The 6,000-nt window shown below is 47.7% G+C and overlaps 1 protein-coding gene across 37 annotated transcripts in view; it reads right to left on the reverse strand.

Annotated features, from left to right (window-relative positions):
• GAPVD1 (GTPase activating protein and VPS9 domains 1) overlaps window positions 1–2,877 on the reverse strand; it is a 111,021-nt gene extending 108,144 nt beyond the window's left edge. For all 37 annotated transcript variants that reach the window (XR_012424396.1, XM_074016569.1, XM_074016570.1 and 34 more), the window contains exon 1: window positions 2,746–2,877. The gene's annotated coding sequence lies outside the window, so the exon portion shown is untranslated. The remainder of the gene's footprint in view (window positions 1–2,745) is intronic.
• Window positions 2,878–6,000: the final 3,123 nt, after the last annotated feature.

Consider the following 6,000-nt stretch of genomic DNA (forward strand, 5'->3'; position numbering starts at 1 on the left):
GGTTCAAGCAATTCTCCTGCCTCGGCCTCCTAAGTAGCTGGGATTACAGGTGCCTGCCACTACGTTCAGATAATTTTTGTATTTTTAGTAGAGACAGGGTTTCACCATGTTGGCCAGACTGGTCTCGAACTCCTGACCTCAGGTGATCCACCCACCTCGGCTTCCCAAAGTGCTGGGATTACAGGCATGAGCACCATGCCTGGCCCAAAAAATATATTTCAAGAGAGATTCTCCTGTTTTTCATTTAAAGATAGAAAAATTAGGGCCAGGCACGGTGGCTCACGCCCGTAATCCCAGCACTTTGGGAGGCCGAGGTGAGCAGATCACAAAGTCAGGAGTTTGAGACCAGACTGGTCAACATGGCAAAACCCCATCTCTACTAAAAATACAAAAATTAGCTGGGCGTGGTGGCGCGCTCCTGTAATCCCAGCTACTCAGGAGGCTGAAGCATGAGAATTGCTTGAACCCAGGAGGCAGAGGTTGCAGTGAGCCGAGATCACATCATTGCACTCCAGCCTGGCCAACAAGAGTGAAACTCCGTCCCAAAAAAACAAAATTCCACCTCCATGATTTAAAGAAAACCAGCAAACAGTAAAATTTCTTTTCACAGGGTTACATCAGAACATCAGAGCTTACAGAGCTGCAATCACTTGGAACTGGGGAGGTGCCTTAATACAAAAATTAAAGGCCAACATATTCACTTCCCTTTCTTCTTCCAATTATTTTGTTCACTCCCCATTACCCTGAATGAAACATTTATGGTCTGTTCTTTCAAAATGACTACTCTGGGCAGGATGCGGCGGCTCACATCAGTAATCCCAGCACTCTGGGAGTCCGAGGCAGGCAGATCACCTGAGGTCAGGACTTTGAGACCAGCCTTACCAACATGGTGAAACTTTGCCTCTACTAAAAATATAAAAATTATCTGGGCGTGGTGGTGGGTGCCTGTAGTCCCAGCTACTCAGGAAGCTGAGGCACGAGAATCACTTGAACCCGGGAGGCTGAGGTTGCAGTGAGCGGAGATCACGCCACTGCACTCCAGCCTGGGCAACAGAGCCAGACTCCATCTCAAAACCAAAAAAAAAAAAGGCTACTCTGATCCCATCCAAATCTTTTATCTCCCTGATTATGAAATTCTCTTTCGTCTACACTGTCATCCTGTCTGACTTTAATGACTCAGATGTTCTTCTAAGTAGACTTATAGATTCAAAAAAACTTACTTCTATTTCAGGAGGGTTTTTTTTGTTGTTGTTGTTTTTTGAGACGGAGTCTCACTCTGTCGACAGGCTGGAGTGCAGTGGCGTGATCTCAGCTCACTGCAACCTCCACCTACCAGGCTCAAGCGATTCTCTTGCCTCAGCCTCCCGAGTAGCTGGGACTACAGGCACAGGCCACCACACCCAACTAATTTTTGTATTTTTAGTAGAGATGGGTTTCACCATGTTGGCCAGGGTGGTCTCCATCTCTTGACCTCAGTGATCCGCCCGCCTCAGCCCCCTATAGTATTTCAGGAGTTCTTAATCTTTTTGTGCATGGACCTCATTGGCAGTCTGGTGAAGCCTATGGTCCCGTTCTCAGATTTCTTTTAAATGCATAATTAAATACATGTGATTGCAAGGGAAGCCAATTATACAGAAATATTAGCAACACAACTTAACAAACTAATATGGTAATAATATATGTACAGCCTTATTATCACATTAAATAACAAGGTCTTAACGGCGGGTCTAGTAACACCAGAAATTCAAAGAAGTGATAACCATAAATGATATTCTGAGCTGTCTGCAACTGTAAATATGATACAAAAATATCCGTAATTTTTATTGATGACAAAGTCATAAGCGTTGCTAATTCTACTCTGGCTTGTTGTCCACATTCACAACTGAAGGAAATAATAAGTTTCAGATAGCAGTCAATAAAAATAATGATGTCATTTTATCATCCTAGTGAAAGGACCCTTCTAATTCTATCCGTCAATGAACTCCAGTTTAAAACCCCTCTCTAGTTCAAAGTCCTGCTCAGAACTTATTTTCGTCATAAATTTAAAAATAAAAACACTGATTCCTCCTTTGACCTAGTTCTCATCTGAACCTATCACTATGTCTCCCTGTTTTTATGCACATTTATACACAGAACCCTGTGTGTACTTCTGTGGTTTACCTAGCCAGCACCCATTACAATTTTGCCAGTCAATAAAAGGTGAAGTTGAAAGGGATGGAAATAACCAACAGCTACCTCACTTTCAGACCTCCGACAGCAAGAGGAAAGATGCCAAGTATGGTGAGTGTCTGTGGTAGGTGGGCTGCCCCTAGACCCATGTGTCCAGCTTGTCAAGCTTCCCCGCAGCACGACATCTTTATCAGCGACACTCAAAAGACATTCCATTTCGTTCTCGCCTCCTGTACTCAGTTCCCTACCTGCCGGGCCTCTAGTCTCTGGCCCCCACCCGAGACCGCTCGGCGGTCCCCCAGTCCCTTCCCATCCCATCCCCCACGCGCCTCTCCCTCTCCTTAGCCCCAGGCCGCCCTGGCTCCTGCGCGCCGCCACATTTCTCCCCTGGGCCTAACCCAGTGTCCCCCAACCCCCACCTCGCCCGACACTGACGGGAAGGTCCCGGGACCCCGGGGTCAGTTGGACCGGACGGCCCGGCCGTCAGAGGCAGGCTGCGGCCCTAGGCCGGAGCAAGCCGGCCGCGAGGCAGGGAGCGGCGCACCGCGCGCGGGCTAAATCGGGACGCGCGCTCACCAAGGGGCTCATGCGGATGAAGACACGGAGGACTCTGCCGGACCGCCACTCGGCCTCGGAGCCGTCGCCCTCGCCGGTGACTGCCCCCGCCGCCGCTGCCGCCACCTTCGCCACTCGCCTGTTGGCTTCCCTACGTCCTGCAGCGGCGCTGCCGCCACGCCAGCGCGCGTGCGCGGCGCCGCGGGCGCCCCTGGGAGCGGTAGTTCCGCCCGGGAGGCCGGGGGCTCCCACTTCCTCCTTAGGCAGCCCTAGGTCAGCTGCCCGCTGAGGCGGTAGTGGGTGTCCGGGTCCAGAATCGTCTTCCGGAAGGTTGTTTACCAGGCCTGAGCCCTGGTTTCCGCCTGCAGTAATGCTGGAAGTGAAGAATCCGACTGAGCAAGTATGTGTAAAGCAAAACTGTAGAGCGTTTTATGCTTTCTGTGACAACGCTCAGTTGCCCAGGACACATTATTCGAAAGAATGACTCTCTCTTTCTCTCGTGTCTCTCTCTTTCTCTCTCACACACACGCACACACCACTCACAAACCTCCCTTCTTTTTTTTTTTTTTTTTTTTTTTTTTTTTTTAGAGACGGAGTCTCGCTCTGTCGCCCAGGCTGGAGTGCAGTGGTGCGATCTCGGCTCACTGCAAGCTCCGCCTCCCGGGTTCACGCCATTCTCCTGCCTCAGTCTCCCGAGTCTCTGGGACTACCGGCACCCGCCACCACGCCCAGCTAATTTTTTGATTTTTAGTAGAGACTGGGTTTCACCGTGTTAGCGAGGATGGTCTCGATCTCCTGACCTCGTGATCCACCCACCTCACCCTCCCAAAGTGCTGGGATTACAGGCGTGAGCCACCGCTCCCGGCCCCTCCCTTCCCTTTTGTTCAAAGTGCCATTAATTAATTGGTTTGGATGGTATCTGGATTTTAAGTATTAAACCTGCTTTCCCACTTCTCAGTTTCTAAAATCTTATCGTAAACTTGACCATGCAGTTATTTAAGTCAATAGATGAGCTGTCTAATAATTTTTTTAACAGCATAACTCAGAGGTCAAGTTAGCTGAGTTAAACAGTCTAGAAACCTTAGAATTGGAAGATACCTCGTTAAAGGTCACTAGTGCAACTGCCGCCCAGGCAGGAATTCCCTCTTGTACATTCAGCCAGATGGTCATCTTGTTCAACAGTTCAAATTTCAGGGAGCTCACTCCCTCAAGTAATGCAGCCTGCTCCACTGTTGGACAGCTCTAAATCTTAGAAAGTTCTGCCTCCTGCTGAGCTGAAATCTGTTTCCCTTTATTTCCTTCCATTGCTGGTAGTTATGCTGCCTGGAGCAATACAGAATGTCTTCCACTTGACAGCTCTTCAAAAAATTGAAAACAGTGATTATATCCACCAACACCGGGAGTCTCCCGGCAAAAAAAGGAAAAAAGTAATAATCATTTCCCCAGCTATTTCAAATCAAACTGCTTTCCATCTACTCACCTCCCTTGATGTGTCCCCTTTAGGGGCATGGTGGCACATGCCTGTAATCCCAGCACTTTGCGAGGCCAAGACAGGAGGATTGCTTGAGCCTAGAAGTTCAAGATCAGCCTGGGCAACATAGTGAAACCCCATCTCTACAAAAACAATACAAAAATTAGACAGCCATGGTGGCGTGCACCTGTAGTCCCAGCTACTAGGGAGGCTGAAGTGGGAAGATCACCAAGCCCAAAGAGGTCAAGGCTGCAGTGAGCTGTGATCATGCCACTGAACTCCAACCTGGACAACAGAGTGAAACCTGTCTCAAAACAAAACAACAACATTGACATAATTGCTTCATATTTATTGCCTTGTTTTATGACTACATAGGTAGTAATAGAACCACCCATGGTAGACTGCTCAGGTGTTATTGCTATTGTGTTGCCATTCAACTCATTCAGGAATTCAGTCAGCTCTGTTACAAGACATTACTCAATGCACCACTGGCATGAAATAGGCAAGAGGATACAATTTACGATCTAGGGTGGGATGAAACTTCCACAGATTAAGGATCATTATAATAAGCCAAGGTACAAAGCATTCTTAGATTCCCAGAGAGAATGGCCTCTTCAAGTCGAGGGGTTATGACTTTATGGAAGAGGTGACACTTGGGAGTTACTGGATGGTTGGATTTCAAGACAAGAGATGGCATTCGTGGACTGCCAAGGAAGAACTCAGCAAAATGAATGCATCCACAGTGGGCTCTGGAACACTGCATCTGGGTAGGCTGGAGCACCCAGGCCAGGGAGGAGGGGAAGGAGAGGCCTCAAAAGTTGCAAAAGAATCTTCAGGGAAGCTCCATTGCATGTGAGAAGTAAAAAAGGAACTAGAATGGTCAGTTAATTTTCTGAGCCCTGTTCTGTCACCTACAAATGAAGAACTTGAACTAATACGCAGTTTTCATTTTTTTTTTTCCAGTCAGCATACTCAAGGAATTCAAATCTCCTGCTAGAACTATGGATCACTACAACAGTGATTCTTAGGAAATATGGAATAGGTGTTATTTTCATCCCTTTTACACATGGGAAAGTAAACTCGAGGTGAAAATTTGCTCAAACTCAATAAATAGTACTCACTGAGGGCAGATCACTGTCTCCCTGGAACCTGGCATACTGCCTAGAATGTAATAAATGTTTGTTTTTTGTTTTTTAAATGAATGGATGAATACACAGTAAACTCTGTCCAAAGCCCCTTTCTTTCCACTACACAACTCAGTCTTCCCTGACATAGAAGGATATGAAGTTACTTGTTCATAGTCACAAAATTCATACTGGACCTTGTGTACAGTTTAGTTCTTCAGCCTCCTAACTCCACACTCTATTAAACTACTCTGCCTCAGAATCGCAAAACTTTTTTTAATGTTCTTTTTCCTTCTACATATGCACAGCCAGTCTTAGAAGTAAGCCAAGAAAGCAGATGCTATGGCTAAGTGAGTTGAGGGGCCTCTGGCAAGTATTTCTGGTCAAAAACAAACTTTTATCGGGCCAGCCGCAGTGGCTCAAGCCTGTAATCCCAGCACTTCGGGAGGCCGAGGCGGGTGGATCATGAGGTCAGGAGATTGAGACCATCCTGGCTAACACGGTGAAACCCCGTCTCTACTAAAAATACAAAAAATTAGCTGGGTGTGGTGGCGGGCACCTGTAGTCCCAGCTACTCGGGAGGCTGAGGCAGGAGAATGGCATGAACCGGGGAGGTGGAGCTTGCAGTGAGCCGAGATCATGCCACTGCACTCCAGCCTGGGCAACAGAGCAAGACTCGGT

The sequence above is a fragment of the Macaca fascicularis genome, chromosome 15 (assembly GCF_037993035.2).
Source record: "Macaca fascicularis isolate 582-1 chromosome 15, T2T-MFA8v1.1".
Classification (NCBI taxonomy): Eukaryota; Metazoa; Chordata; class Mammalia; order Primates; family Cercopithecidae; genus Macaca; species Macaca fascicularis.